The 16172-nt window shown below is 39.3% G+C and overlaps 1 protein-coding gene across 7 annotated transcripts in view; it reads left to right on the top strand.

Annotated features, from left to right (window-relative positions):
• The window catches only part of LOC139464606 (zinc finger CCCH domain-containing protein 10-like), a 188988-nt gene that overhangs the window by 58303 nt on the left and 114513 nt on the right, over nucleotides 1-16172 (top strand). The window contains exon 3 of one of the 7 annotated variants that reach the window (XM_071246133.1): nucleotides 15671-15776. The exons of the other annotated variants lie outside the window; for them this stretch is intronic. The gene's annotated coding sequence lies outside the window, so the exon portion shown is untranslated. The remainder of the gene's footprint in view (nucleotides 1-15670; nucleotides 15777-16172) is intronic. 7 annotated transcript variants of the gene reach the window in all.

Genomic DNA, 16172 nt, shown 5'->3' with positions numbered 1-16172 from the left:
GTTTATTTAAATCATCATTGCCTCCTTATCTGAACTTTCACTGTCCAAGTGTAGGTCTAAGTCGACTTACTAGTTTCTGTTAAACAATAACAGTAGGAATTGTGTGGTCTGAATTGAGGCTGATTATTGATGTTGTGCACAGGGAAGGCCAATATAAACTGTCAATTTCAATTTCGTTGGACTGGTTTGTGAGTGTACTTCATGATTGTGGATCAGTACTCGTATTGTTGACCACTGGGCCTGGCTGACCTAGTGTGTCTTTGTACTCCAGGATCATGGGTCAGTGTCATCACTCTTGACCACTGGGCCTGGCTGACCTAGTGTGTCTTTGTACTCCAAGATCATGGGTCAGTGTCATCACTCTTGACCACTGGGCCTGGCTGACCTAGTTAGTCTTTGTACTCCAAGATCATGGGTCAGTGTCATCACTCTTGACCACTGGGCCTGGCTGACCTAGTGTGTCTTTGTACTCCAAGATCATGGATCAGTGTCGTGACTCTTGACCACTGGGCCTGGCTGACCTAGTTAGTCTTTGTACTCCAAGATCATGGATCAATGTCATCACTCTTGACCACTGGGCCTGGCTGACCTAGTTAGTCTTTGTACTCCAAGATCATGGGTCAGTGTCATCACTCTTGACCACTGGGCCTGGCTGACCTAGTGTGTCTTTGTACTCCAAGATCATGGATCAATGTCATCACTCTTGACCACTGGGCCTGGCTGACCTAGTGTGTCTTTGTACTCCAAGATCATGGGTCAGTGTCATCACTCTTGACCACTGGGCCTGGCTGACCTAGTTAGTCTTTGTACTCCAAGATCATGGGTCAGTGTCATCACTCTTGACCACTGGGCCTGGCTGACCTAGTGTGTCTTTGTACTCCAAGATCATGGATCAGTGTCGTGACTCTTGACCACTGGGCCTGGCTGACCTAGTGTGTCTTTGTACTCCAAGATCATGGATCAATGTCATCACTCTTGACCACTGGGCCTGGCTGACCTAGTTAGTCTTTGTACTCCAAGATCATGGGTCAGTGTCATCACTCTTGACCACTGGGCCTGGCTGACCTAGTGTGTCTTTGTACTCCAAGATCATGGGTCAGTGTCATCTCTCTTGACCACTGGGCCTGGCTGACCTAGTGTGTCCTTGTACTCCAGGATCATGGATCAATGTCATCACTCTTGACCACTGGGCCTGGCTGACCTAGTGTGTCTTTGTACTCCAGGATCATGGATCAGTGTCATCTCTCTTGACCACTGGGCCTGGCTGACCTAGTGTGTCTTTGTACTCCAGGATCATGGATCAGTGTCATCACTCTTGACCACTGGGCCCGGCTGACCTAGTGTGTGTTTGTACTCCAAGATCATGGATCAGTGTTATCACTCTTGACCACTGGGCCTGGCTGACCTAGTGTGTCTTTGTACTCCAGGATCATGGATCAATGTCATCACTCTTGACCACTGGGCCTGGCTGACCTAGTGTGTCTTTGTACTCCAGGATCATGGATCAGTGTCATCACTCTTGACCACTGGGCCTGGCTGACCTAGTGTGTCTTTGTACTCCAGGATCATGGATCAATGTCATCACTCTTGACCACTGGGCCTGGCTGACCTAGTGTGTCTTTGTACTCCAAGATCATGGATCAATGTCATCACTCTTGACCACTGGGCCTGGCTGACCTAGTGTGTCTTTGTACTCCAGGATCATGGATCAATGTCATCACTCTTGACCACTGGGCCTGGCTGACCTAGTGTGTCTTTGTACTCCAGGATCATGGATCAATGTCATCACTCTTGACCACTGGGCCTGGCTGACCTAGTGTGTCCTTGTACTCCAGGATCATGGATCAGTGTCATCACTCTTGACCACTGGGCCTGGCTGACCTAGTGTGTCCTTGTACTCCAGGATCATGGATCAGTGTTGTGACTCTTGACCACTGGGCCTGGCTGACCTAGTGTGTCTTTGTACTCCAAGATCAGATCTTTTATAGTTGGCCTCAGGACCTGAAGGAGGGTTGATATGCTCTGACTTCAAGTGATCCTGGTAAGATATTTCCAACACTGGCACAAAACACCACCGTCTTGCACCCAAATGTAGACAGAATCCCATTATGAACACAAAATGGAATTGTATGTCGAAGATGGATAGATGTAAATTGATCTGAAACAGTCATTGTATACTATGATTACTGCATAGATAAAGTTCCATGTTTGTATACGTTCACTTTGTATAAAATTGGTTACACAGTTACACTTAAGGGCAATATATATATACTCACATATATACATTGAGGCTTATGTTTGATGGTGATGTTTGTGGACAACACAGTTCTTGATTTACCATTGAAGATAAGAAAACAAACAACTTTAGGGATAACAACTTCTGCTTTATTGCACATAACGACGGTACAATGTAGATTCTTACTCTGTTTTCAAGCTGGAGTGACAACAACCAGGTGATGAGAGGTACAGATGCATGATATTATGTAATATAAAGCTGGGTGTACAGTAAGAATAACACATAGCACAAGGTAAAGAAGCCAGGTGTACAGTAAGAATAACAAATAGCACAAGGTAAAGAAGCCAGATGTACAGTAAGAATAACACATAGCACAAGGTAAAGAAGCCAGGTGTACAGTAAGAATAACACATAGCACAAGGTAAAGAAGCCAGGTGTACAGTAAGAATAACACATAGCACAAGGTAAAGAAGCCAGGTGTACAGTAAGAATAACACATAGCACAAGGTAAAGAAGTCAGGTGTACAGTAAGAATAACAAATAGCACAAATTAAGTAGGAATAGAGATCAAGAGGTTTGAAGATGCTGCACAGTGTGCCCTCTGCGTGACACTCTGTTGAATAGCACATATTTAGGCTTCTCTAACGAAGAATCAAAATCTATTCTAATCTTTTCTTTGAATTTAAGGCAGGAAATGACTAATTAAGTTTAATAGCATGTTTTCTTCTCTAGCTTGACTTGCAAATCAATGTGTATTTCTATGTATAATAAATTCAGCTTGCGCATTTCGAAAATCAATTCTGAAGCTGCATTTGCCCTGGAGACAAAAGTGGTCTTAGACATGAAGAAAGTAGGTCTTTTGTCACGACTGATATTGTGCCGAGGAGAGCGGAATATCAGGGAACGTGTGACATGGCAGGTTTCCATAGATTTGCATTAAATCTGTGAAGTTTATGAACACCAAAGACGAAGTCCTTTGATGCATGTTGTTTGGGCATTGGGACACTCTACTAACTTGCATTATGAAATAATAATGTGCATTAAAGATATGATATGTTTTCATTTGTTGATTGTGTTGTGTTTTAGCACTTTTATGAAACATGGATTTTGCATTGATTGCATATGGCTCGATTGAGGTTCTGATAAGAATATTATCTTTTAAAAATTAGCCGTTAACTTCATCTCATCTGTGTTATGGTTATACAGTATTTGTCCGAGATTGCCTTTGAAGTTTTATCACATCCTGACTGTATTGTGGGCTCATGTGGAACATAGTTTAAATAATATAGAGACATTATGCTGCTGAGAAAGAGCTTCATTGTTCTTTTAGTTTATCAACAACTACCTACCTATTTACCTATCACCCACGCACTGAGCCATCCACGCTCCAACCCACCCACCTACCTCCCTACATACCTGTCTACCCGACCTGTGAAGATCCGAGGTGGAATAGGTCTTCAGCAACCCAGGATGTTTGCCCTAAAAGGTGACTGTTCTTGTCGTAAGAGGCGACTAATGGGATTGGGAGGTCAGGCTCGCAGACTTGGTTGATGCATGTCATTATATCCTAATTGCATGGATTGATGCGCATGATGTCAATCACTGGATTGTCTGGTCCAGATGCGATTATTTACAGGCCGTCATATAGCTGGAATATTGCGGAATGTGTCATTAAACAACAAGCAAACAAAACCCACCTGTCTATATATACCTGAGAATATTGAATAACCCCAGACAATTGATATCAACACAAGACTTGATACGAATATCTGACTGATTATAAAATATGAACACAATTAGACTATGGATAATATCATTTGACTGTGGATACGAACATGAGACTATTTATTTGAGAGTCAGGCTATTGCAAATAGTGTTTTTGAAAGTAAGAATGGCAGATATTGTCAATGTGCATGAACATGTATTTGTATATCATATACCAAACTATGCAAGTGGGGCTTCTGAATCTTAGATATTAAGTCAGTATCAATGTATGTTGTGGGTCTTCTGAATCTTAGATATTAAGTCAGTATCAATGTATGTTGTGGGTCTTCTGAATCTTAGATATTATGTCAGTATCAATGTATGTTGTGGGTCTTCTGAATCTTAGATATTAAGTCAGTATCAATGTATGTTGTGGGTCTTCTGAATCTTAGATATTAAGTCAGTATCAATGTATGTTGTGGGTCTTCTGAATCTTAGATATTATGTCAGTATCAATGTATGTTGTGGGTCTTCTGAATCTTAGATATTAAGTCAGTATCAATGTATGTTGTGGGTCTTCTGAATCTTAGATATTAAGTCAGTATCAATGTATGTTGTGGGGCTTCTGAATCTTAGATATTAAGTCAGTATCAATGTATGTTGTGGGTCTTCTGAATCTTAGATATTAAGTCAGTATCAATGTATGTTGTGGGGCTTCTGAATCTTAGATATTAAGTCAGTATCAATGTATGTTGTGGGTCTTCTGAATCTTAGATATTAAGTCAGTATCAATGTATGTTGTGGGTCTTCTGAATCTTAGATATTAAGTCAGTATCAATGTATGTTGTGGGTCTTCTGAATCTTAGATATTAAGTCAGTATCAATGTATGTTGTGGGTCTTCTGAATCTTAGATATTAAGTCAGTATCAATGTATGTTGTGGGTCTTCTGAATCTTAGATATTAAGTCAGTATCAATGTATGTTGTGGGTCTTCTGAATCTTAGATATTAAGTCAGTATCAATGTATGTTGTGGGTCTTCTGAATCTTAGATATTAAGTCAGTGTCAATGTATGTTGTGGGGCTTTTGAATCTTAGATATTAAGTCAGTATCAATGTATGTTGTGGGTCTTCTGAATCTTAGATATTAAGTCAGTATCAATGTATGTTGTGGGTCTTCTGAATCTTAGATATTAAGTCAGTGTCAATGTATGTTGTGGGTCTTCTGAATCTTAGATATTAAGTCAGTATCAATGTATGTTGTGGGGCTTCTGAATCTTAGATATTAAGTCAGTGTCAATGTATGTTGTGGGGCTTTTGAATCTTAGATATTAAGTCAGTATCAATGTATGTTGTGGGTCTTCTGAATCTTAGATATTAAGTCAGTATCAATGTATGTTGTGGGTCTTCTGAATCTTAGATATTAAGTCAGTGTCAATGTATGTTGTGGGTCTTCTGAATCTTAGATATTAAGTCAGTATCAATGTATGTTGTGGGTCTTCTGAATCTTAGATATTAAGTCAGTGTCAATGTATGTTGTGGGTCTTCTGAATCTTAGATATTAAGTCAGTATCAATGTATGTTGTGGGTCTTCTGAATCTTAGATATTAAGTCAGTATCAATGTATGTTGTGGGTCTTCTGAATCTTAGATATTAAGTCAGTATCAATGTATGTTGTGGGTCTTCTGAATCTTAGATATTAAGTCAGTGTCAATGTATGTTGTGGGGCTTTTGAATCTTAGATATTAAGTCAGTATCAATGTATGTTGTGGGTCTTCTGAATCTTAGATATTAAGTCAGTATCAATGTATGTTGTGGGGCTTCTGAATCTTAGCTATTAAGTCAGTATCAAAGTATGTTGTGTATGGTCCATACATTAAAAATCCTGAAAAGATTTTGGTCCCAATTAGAGCAGGCAGTGTGTCCAGATAGTCAAAGGCGCCACCCAGTGCTGTGCACTTGTGTCCCGGGAATAGGTGTACCAGACACCTGATAGTGGGTTTCAATCCTGATATCTTTCTTGGTTTGTCAACACCATACCCTTGCTTGTGAGTATTTCAGCAAAATCGTAGACATGTCAGACCTGGATCACTTTGGTCTTTACATCCACCCACATCAAACTGACATGCCATGATGTAACTGAAATACTGTTCAAAGGTGCATAAAATAAAACTTGCTCGCACATCCCGTCATGAGATATATATAGGGGGCTGTGTTTGTAACTATACTATTTAGATTAAGCAGAGTGAGTAGCTATGTTTATACTACTTGCAAGGAAACTTGCTTAATCAACAGCTTTATCATGCTGTACCATCCTGAAATACAACTGTAGAAAATTAATAAGAGTGTCTCTTTACCAGTGGAACTCAAGTAAGTAAATAGGCAATTCTATCTTGAGCTGTCGCGGAACTTAGACTTCCAATTACTGGGCAGACATATATCTAGTAATCATCGTATCTGTTACGCTTTTATGGGAATAGGAAAATGGTATTCAATAACTGTCGAGATCATTCCATAAAGAAATTAATTCTTCATAATCAATAGATCAGTTATTGTGGCATGACAGAGACACCAGGCGATCTGTTAAGTTGTGGTCCATTAATAGCATGTTGGGAAGTACATTTCACCGAAATATGTACTACCCAACGTGAACTTAGTGCATATTTCATCAAGCTCTTTCCGGAGCTAATATCAATTATGAGCGTATTGAGATGAAGATGGTAGAAAGCAGCAGAAGGGTCTCTATGTTTACACAATGCAGTAGCAGCAGCAGAGGCAGCAGCTCCAGCCCATCCATAATGCAAAGCACTTCTTCTAAACTCAAAGTTTTCACCCATGCAGCTGATATATTTGCATTAATTTTCAGTTTTCATGACATCGATTTACAAGACAATCTCCTGGTAATTAGATGTGTACTCTGGCATACACTTAAAGCGAATCAATTTCCTTGAGTGCTGCTTAGAAAAACTAATTAACACGAATGTGATGGAATCTTTTATTAATTTGCAAGATGGTTGTCGGGCAATGATATGACATCCTGGTGTAGGGATGTCTTCTAATGGGGCACATACATAGTATTCGTAAGTCTGGAAACACATTTGTGGATACAGGGCATCACTTGCGCTCTTGAAAATCATCAAGGTACGTGTCATGGCGTTTTATGTGTTTCGAGTGTTGTGTGCTTAACGATTTTGATGTTTTAATGTTCACATAGTTTGTTTAAAGATGAAAGACTTGGCAAGTATTTGTTTTACTCTGACATGCTTGCTGTGGTCATGTGAAGTTTTTGTGTTGTTGTCCTCATGTCAGGTTGCAATTTGAAAGATTTGCAGTTTGTTATGTCTTTGATTTGTCTCCTTACCCATCACTCTGTTTCTGGAATGATCCAGTGATTTAGAGATGCCCACTGGGAATTCCGCGGGTTTCTAGTAGATCATGCTTGTCTCCCTGTGGGAATTTTTAATTCTAGGTGTTCCTAGTAGATCTTGCTTGTCTCCCTGTGGGAATTGCAGGTGTCCCCGGTAGATCAAGCTTGTCTCCCTGTGGGAATTGCAGGTGTCCCTGGTAGATCATGCTTGTCTCCCTGTGGAAATTGCAGGTGTCACTGGTAGATCATTCTTGTCTCTCTGGGAAATGCAGGTGTCCCTAGCTATAGTAAATCATGCTTGTCTCTCTCTGTGGGAATTGCATGTGTCCCTGGTAGATCATGCTTGTCTCCCTGTGGGAATTGCATGTGTCCCTGGTAGATCATGCTTGTCTCCTGTGGAAATTGCAGGTGTCACTGGTAGATCATTCTTGTCTCTCTGTGGCAATTGCAGGTGTCCCTGGTAGATCATTCTTGTCTCTCTGTGGGAATTGCAGGTGTCCCTGGTAGATCATGCTTGTCTCCTTGTGGCAATTGCAGGAGTCCCTGGAAAATCATTCTTGTCTCTCTGGGAAATGCAGGTGTCCCTAGTTATAGTAGATCATGCTTGTCTCTCTCTGTGGGAATTGCAGGTGTCCCTGGTAGATCATGCTTGTCTCCCTGTGGGAATTGCAGGTGTCCCTGGTAGATCATGCTTGTCTCCTGTGGAAATTGCAGGTGTCCCTGGTAGATCATTCTTGTCTCTCTGTGGGAATTGCAGGTGTCTCTGGTAGATCATTATTGTCTCTCTGTTGGAATTGCAGGTGTCCCTGGTAGATCATGCTTGTCTCCCTGTGGCAATTGCTGGTGTCACTGGTACATCATTCTTGTCTCTCTGTGGATGTTGCGGTTGTTCCTAGTAGATCATTCTTGTCTCTCTGTGGGAATTGCAGGTGTCCCTGGTAGATCATTCATGTTTCCCTGTGGGAATTGCAGGTGTCACTGGTAGATCATTCTTGTCTCTCTGTTGGAATTGTGGGTATTCCTTGTAGATCATTCTTGTCTCTCTGTGGGAGTTCCAGAGAATTATCAGTTCCTACTAGATCATGCCTGTCTCCCTGTGGCAATCAGTTCTATGCCAGGATCAGTTCCTAATGATCATGCAAATCTCATTGTGACAAATCCAGTTGTCCCCAGTAGTTCATACTTGTTTAATAATGAGTGAGTGAATATGGGTTTATGCCACTTTTAGCAATATTCCAGCTATATGACGGCGGTCTGTAAATAATCAAGTCTGGACCAGACAATCCAGTGATTAATATCATGAGCATCGATACACGCAATTGGATTGATGACATGCATCCACCAAGTCAGCGAGCCTGACCACCCGAACCCATTAGTCGCCTCTTACGACAAGCATAGTCACCTTTTACGGCAAGCATGGGTTGCTGAAGACCTATTCTACCCCGGAATCTTCACAGGTCTCTTGATTAGGACTGGTCCCCAGCAACCTATGCAGGTCCTAAGTAGCAACTTAATTGACTCAATTACTTTGATCGATGGTCATGATGTCGATCCCTGGATTTTCTTTCCCTTATTATTTTTTTACAGACTGCATGTCATTGTATCATGACACCATGGGACATTGCTCATAATATCAATCACTGGTTTGGCAGGAATGTTGAGTGTGGCGTTAAAAAAAAGGTATAAATGTATAATAAAAGGTAAGAGCTGCATGGTAATATACATAACCAGTAAGACTACACCTATATTAACTGATATGATCCTCTCAGTACCTGTGGCACATTAATCATTACGTCACAGCCCAGTATCATAGAACAGGCCACTGTATCCTAAACTCCTAGCTGAGTCAATAACTACACTGTATCTATCAGCCAGCGACTGACTACGCCCTGTTCATATTCGGAGAGCCACTCACTTGAAATCAATTTGAAATGTACATGAGTGTAATTGACAAACGTTGTGTGATGAAGGAGGAGTAATGGGCTTTATACAGCAGTATCAGTTGCTGTTACTTCATGTACTGGTGCTAATTACATGTGTTTTATCTTCCATATTCCAGGATCAATTATGGAACAACTGTTATTGACAAGTGTCATCAAAAATGTATGTCTGTCTTGTTAATCAATGAAGTCTTCCTGTGTTTTGTTTGTGAATAATAAAAATAGTTAGTTTTAAGCATATTTCACTATCTGTGCATCGGTTGAGGGAACAGGTAGCAGATTAGTGAAATATGGAACAGAGATATAATTTGAATCTACTTTTTTGTTTGTTTTCAATCATGCATGAGTATTTTAGGTATCTTTCTTAAACTGGAGCATGGTATCACTGTGGGCTAGTACTATAGAGCTGGCACTAGTTTGGTCTAGTACAAGCACACATGCATGCATGTCACTATATAAGTGTGATAATCTTGAACACAACATTAAAAAGTTCATTTCACCTCACCTCACCTCACCTCACCTCACCTCACCTCATCTCACCTCACCTATGGGTATATCAAAATTGACTGCAAAGTTTTTTAAGGCCTTGGAGCCAATGTGAGAGGCGGGGCTCATATGTGCATTAGATATGTTGGGCAGGAATCTAGATTTGTTATAAGAGCTGACATAATGAATGGAGTGTTTAGGCTCGGTGACTTGGTTGATTATGTATAGTTCGTGTGAACGGTGCTCATAATATCAACCACTGGTTTGTATGTTCCAAACTCAATTATGTAAGGACTGCTATTAAATTTGGTGAGTGTGGTGTTAAACAACGAACAAACAAGCAAAAATTGTACCCACAAAATACATATTGCAATGTAACTATCAATAGTTTTGGATGTCAAATTAAATGCCATCAAAGTTCATATTAACTATGTGTGTGAGATTAAGTTCCTAAAGTTTAACAGAACATCAGAGTGAATGATGTCAATATTAAGGATTTGAATGTTTTATTTAGAAAACATTGGTTTTAGTTGTAAGTTAATGTCAATGGAAAATCTGTTACTGTGATTCACATTTGGACAGCTATGTGATTGCCGACTGATCTGGTGGAGGGTGTCGTCAGCCATTGTCCTGAATTACATACCTGCACCACACCTGGAGTAATGGTGGTAATTACTGATTAACTGAGGTTCTCCTTCTGCACCCCGTGTGATTAATGGACGGACGGCTGTGAAACTTTAGTTTTTGTCTTTCTCTGACAATCCTGGAACAACAGTGACAACCTTTCCCATGGCGGTCTGTAACCCATCTCTAGTGATAAAGGCTCAAGTGTTCAAGTATAACAATAGCAACCCAGGAATTTGTAATCTGTAAGATCTTTAGGAGATTTCAAAATATTTTTATTAAAAGCCCACAGAAATTCAGTGGAAGATAATGATTTAAGTACCTTATGGATACCAGTGTTTGAAATTCAAGGGGGGGGGGGGGGTTGCTAAAGTTCTTTGGACTTCCTCCTATGGTATTTTAAACTAGGGAACCCCTAAATCTTTACCTTTTAGCATTAGGGTTTTAACAAGGACCCCTTCATGCTTAATGTCAAACTGTGTATATGATTCATGGTAAGAGGTTTTGAAGTTTGTGTAGAAGTAGTCTCCACTCCTTGTTTGCCAGGTGTTACAATAACAGTGAAGTGTTGTTGCATGGTTTGCTCCTTAAACACACAGTCAGTTGATAACATTGGAACCAAACAGTAACATCAGTTAACAATGACCCTTAAGCCTAGGGCCCGGGGATCATTTCCTTGGGATCGGGTTCTTAACCTACAAAAAATATAAATATGGATAATTTTGATTGTACATTACCCTACTTTGGGCTGGGTGAGAAACACATTAGGCATTATGACAGTTAAAGTTATTTAACAGGCGATAATAATGAGGAACAGTTTCCGAAAGTATAGTTATAACACTGTTAGAGCACTGTGATGGGACCTACACTAAGGGCACTTCGATGAAAGACAAACATGATGTATTTTAAATGGTTGGTTAGGCTTATCACGTCACTGATAGGCCTTTTATTAAAGATTTAACATATTGTAAACAATACAATTCTGTAAATACTTAGAGTCTTTATTTCAAATTCACCTGACTTAAAGTTAAGTTGTTTGTTTGTTTGTTGTTTAACGCCGCACTCAGCAATATTCCACCTATATGACAGTGGTCTATAAATAATCGAGTCTGGACCAGACAATCCAGTGATTGACATCATGAGCATCTATTTGATCCATGCAATTGGATACAATGACATGTATCAAGCAAGTCAGCGAGCCTGACCATCCTATCGCGTTAGTTGCCTCTTACAACAAACATAGTCACCTTTTATGGCAAGCATGGGTTGCTGAAGACCCATTCCATCCCAGATCTTCAAGGGTCTGAAAGTTTAAGTGAGCTGATATTGTGTCCTGTTAGTCTGGTATCCATTCTCCGTTGTGTCGTAAACGTCGTCTCATCAGTAATCACTGGACCAATGAAGCTGAAACTTCACAAGCTTGTTTCCTGAATCTGTTCAAGGCGTTCAAGAACGATCCAATCCACGGCAGCCATATTAAAAAAGCTATTTATAGCCATTACTCAGACATTTACATTTAAAATGGAATGAAATGTGGTAAAAGTGTAGTTAGTAGTGGGTCTCCACATATACGTTCGGTTGTTTTGCAATACTTAGATTTGACCTTTTCACTGTGACCCCACTTAAGGCTGAAACTTCTTACTATTACACAGCCTGTTCATGTGTGTTGTGTGTACAGTAGACTACAGTTAAAACGAACACGCTTATAACGAACTGACAGATATAACTAACTTACTTTTTGGTCCCGACTATTTGCTGTAGTTATGCCGTATATATGCTTATAACGAACTACGGTTATAATGAACTAAAATTAGTGGTCCCTTTGAGTTTGTTATAACCGTAGTTTACTGTAGTTAGAAGTGGGGCTTAACACATGTGCTCCTGTTTTCACAACATTCAAATTAGTGACAGTTTGAGTTGTCTTGGATTTCTTTGGAAAACCAAACTGTGTAATTTATCTCTTGAACCTGACATTGGTGTAAAGTGACATTCTCATGCATTCATGTATATCCTCTGTCCTATGATTATAGGATGTGCTGGATGTTCGTGCCCCAATGACAAGGACAGCTCCATGTCGCAGAGATCATTACTGTTGACATGGACTAAATAGTGAGAGGTCATCTTTGGCCATAGTTCTTGCTAATGATTTTTTCCTGTTGATTGAAGTGGTATTGCAGATTTTCGTTCTCATGGCTGTGTATTGTTGAAATATTCAATATCAATTGATCTTTATTATCATAATTATAGAGTAGTCTAAGATGCCCTGAAGACCTGAATCGTAGCAGTCTAGGAGTTCTATGAGTACAGGTATTCTCAAGGAAGGACATATGGTGTGTTTTGTTTTGTTTTGTTTTTTTGGGGGGGGAGGGGGGGGGGGCATTTGGGTAGGTCATGCCTACTTTTCTGAAGACACGATACAGATGGGACTGTCTCATTGACAATGTTAGATCTCCAGATCACGAAATTAACACATCATGAATAATTTACTGACCATTTTATATTCTGGTGGTGCCTGTCAGACAAACATGTCTTTAATCACTTCTTCTGAAACGAAGGAGCCCAACAATTATTGTTTACACACAACACATTAAGTTTCAGAACATCCAGCAGGTTTGATGAACAAATTTGTTTTAAAAAACCCACCATTATCATGTGACATTTACGGCATTGTCAATGAATGGAAATTTATATTTATATATCTCAAAGCTATTTGCCGTGAAAATTGTTTTGCATAAGTTATGTGATTCTTATGTCACATAGTCCTTTTTATGTTCACTTCACATAATCTTATAGATTTAAATTTTGAAATCTTTTTCTCAACATGCCTGATCTTAAGAAAAACATTTTTAATACATTGAGGGATGTCTTCAGTTTCTGTAATGTAGCTTCAAAGGCAGCCATTTTGATTTGCTGAAATGGTTCAGCAACAGTAAAGAATGTTCTTGTTACTTCTGAAAAAACACTGTTTTCTCTTAGCATTTAATATTTGCTGGCTACTTGGTCATTCAGCCTTGTTGCTTAACGGCTCAGTCATATATAGAACATTTTTGTATCTTTGCACCATGTTTTCAGTGTCTGGTAGCTATATATAGTACATCCTTTGCCAGGATATCATGGGCACATTGATGGTGCTCTCTGACAGTTGAGGGAATCATTAGTGCGTTCCTGGATGGTCCGGGGCAAAACAAAGTTCTTCAGCTGATTCAAATTGTTAAAAAACGTTTGATTTCAGTCAAATTTATTTTATACCTTCTTTGGTGTCCAATTCATCATCATTAAGATATCGTCATGCTTGTCAGTTTCATGGCTACGATTGATGGTCATTTCTGATTTTTTATGTAGATGTAAGATTTATATTCATATCAGATGTTTACATGTAACTAGTCTGGTAAGCTTGATATTTTTTTTATCTCGTTTTATTGATCTATTGAAACAGATTCTATGAAAAGTGGTGTTAACAGTTTTGAGCTACAGAAGTCAAAATTATAAGTGCATTAGCCAAAGCACCTCCAGCCTTGCAGGCAAAATGATGTTGGTGTGTTTCTGTCAGGTTTAGCTTCTGGAGCAAAACCCCAAGACTGTTCAATTTTTCTTGATCAAACTTCGCACATATATGAGTCAAGCCATAAACTTGGGCCTTTTGCTATTAAGGAAATTTTACATTTTATTACATTTTTCTGGTTGACATGACAACAAATTGGAATTAGGCTCTAGAGTTTTTTTCCAGAGCTAACTTCAAAGACTGTTCAATATTTCTTGGTCAAACTTTACACAGATATCAGTCTAGCCATAAATGTGTAATTTGTCTATTTAGGAAGTTTTGAAAGTTTTACTTTTTCTGGTTTCGATGACAACAAATTGTACTTATGCTCAAGTGAGGGTTGGTTGATTTCTTGAGCAGATCTCAAAGACTGTTTGATAGTGTTGATCACACATTGCACCGGAACTGGTGCCTTCTGCTATTTAGGAATTTTTTACTCTTTTATATTTCTGGTTTCCATGACAACATATTGGACTTAAGCCCCAGGTGGCTTTTATGGTCTGCGGTTGAGTCTTGCACTCAAAAGAACATGACTTTGGCAGGGGATATGAATATTTCATGCCTGCTAATTTATTTTTAATTGTTATTAATTGATTATTAAGTGGTTTTATGTGAGATAATGCCTGTAGTGAGGTCTGGAATTAGTCGTTATTACTGATGATGTTTTATTAAAACAAAACAATATTTTACTCTTTATCAAATTGATGCCGTTTGGATCAAAGTGATGATGTGATCATCCACAAGTGATGCTGAGGGTTCATGTATTTGGCATATGGTTGGATGTGGATTCATTTATACTACTCAACATTTGCTTGGGACATTCTGTGTCCATGTGGGTGATCAGTCTGACTGGATGTTTGATTATGTTGTATGAATAGGATGTGATTTGGACTGACCTGACGCATGTTAACTTTCATTTCATAATGAACAAAAGTGAATATTCATGCATGTTGTCTCTCGATTTTCATAAGAATATGAGGGAGCACAGGTGGCCCAGTCATCTAAGGCGCCGCGATTCGCTGTGCAGAGTTGCGTCCCTTGGGCATGCCAGGAACCTATGATTGTGGGTTCGAATCCTGGTTCGCCCCGATTATGTTTCTAGGTTTGTCAGCACCATACCCATGCTCGTGGGTTTCACTGAAGTGGTAAACATCTGAGACCTGCATCACTTCGGGCTTTCTTCCCACATTAAGCTGACATGCCATGATATAACTGGAATACTGTTAAAAGCGGCGTAAAACCCCACTCACTCACTCATCAGAATATGAACTAGCATAGCATCCCTGTGAGGAGTGGTAGTATTGTTCAGATTCACACATTGGAGTGAACAGTTTGGAAGTCTATTTGCAACAAAGAATAACTTCTTCTGCTCAGTGACTCCACAGAAACACCCACAGTTTAAACAGTGCAATATCTATTGCACTCAGGATATCCCTGTTACATGTTGAGTAGCATATATAGGAATTTCAAAAGAGAATATTACGCACGCTGGTATTTAAGGAAACACAATCCATCAATTCTACTGAAGAACTATAAATTATTCAGTTATGCCATAGGGCATTTTGACAATTTCTAATCAATGTAAGATTTTTCAGAACCTTTTACTGTATATCTGTCATGCTATATACATGTAAACTTTCCTCTGATTGCTCAGGCATTTATTTTGAAGGTTGGTTAATGTTATTGTTAACGTAGTAGTTTGTTTAGGTTGGATTCAGGTGTTTATTTTGTCATGTTTCTATGGCAACAATTCTATATTTGTTTTGGTTTATAGATTCGACAGATCAGACTGAAAGGCCAAAATCCTAAAGTGAAATAAGAATAGTTTCAGTTATGTTATTTGCTCAACTGCTCCATCTTTGATCGATAAGAACCAAAAAGTAAGTATTAAATTTATAAACATTCATGATCAACTGCATTGTATGTTTTCTCCTGCCTCTGCAAGCCTCTTATGAAGAGACCAGAGTTGCCTAAGAAGTCAGTACATGTGCACACGTCACTGTAGAAGTAATGAACATTCAGGGCCCATTGCAACTTCTATACTTAACATAGACTTGCGGCGATCGGGACCCTGGACTGTTAACAGTAAGAGAATGTATGTTCCCCACTAAACAGACCAACCCAAACAACCAAATATGATAAGACAAATGTATTAATGTAATTGCTCAGTAACCTGTAAAACTTACACAAAAGGTGGGCTAGGTTATATACCAGTACTTCCTATTATGTCCCTTCTGTGAGTGGTTTACACTGTGAGCTTCAGAAATATGGTAGGC

This window comes from Haliotis cracherodii, unplaced genomic scaffold, assembly GCF_022045235.1.
Source record: "Haliotis cracherodii isolate W230 unplaced genomic scaffold, xgHalCrac1.p SCAF_17, whole genome shotgun sequence".
Classification (NCBI taxonomy): domain Eukaryota; kingdom Metazoa; phylum Mollusca; class Gastropoda; order Lepetellida; family Haliotidae; genus Haliotis; species Haliotis cracherodii.
Note: the sequence above shows the minus strand (reverse complement) of the source record. Positions and strands in the feature narration are given on the sequence as shown.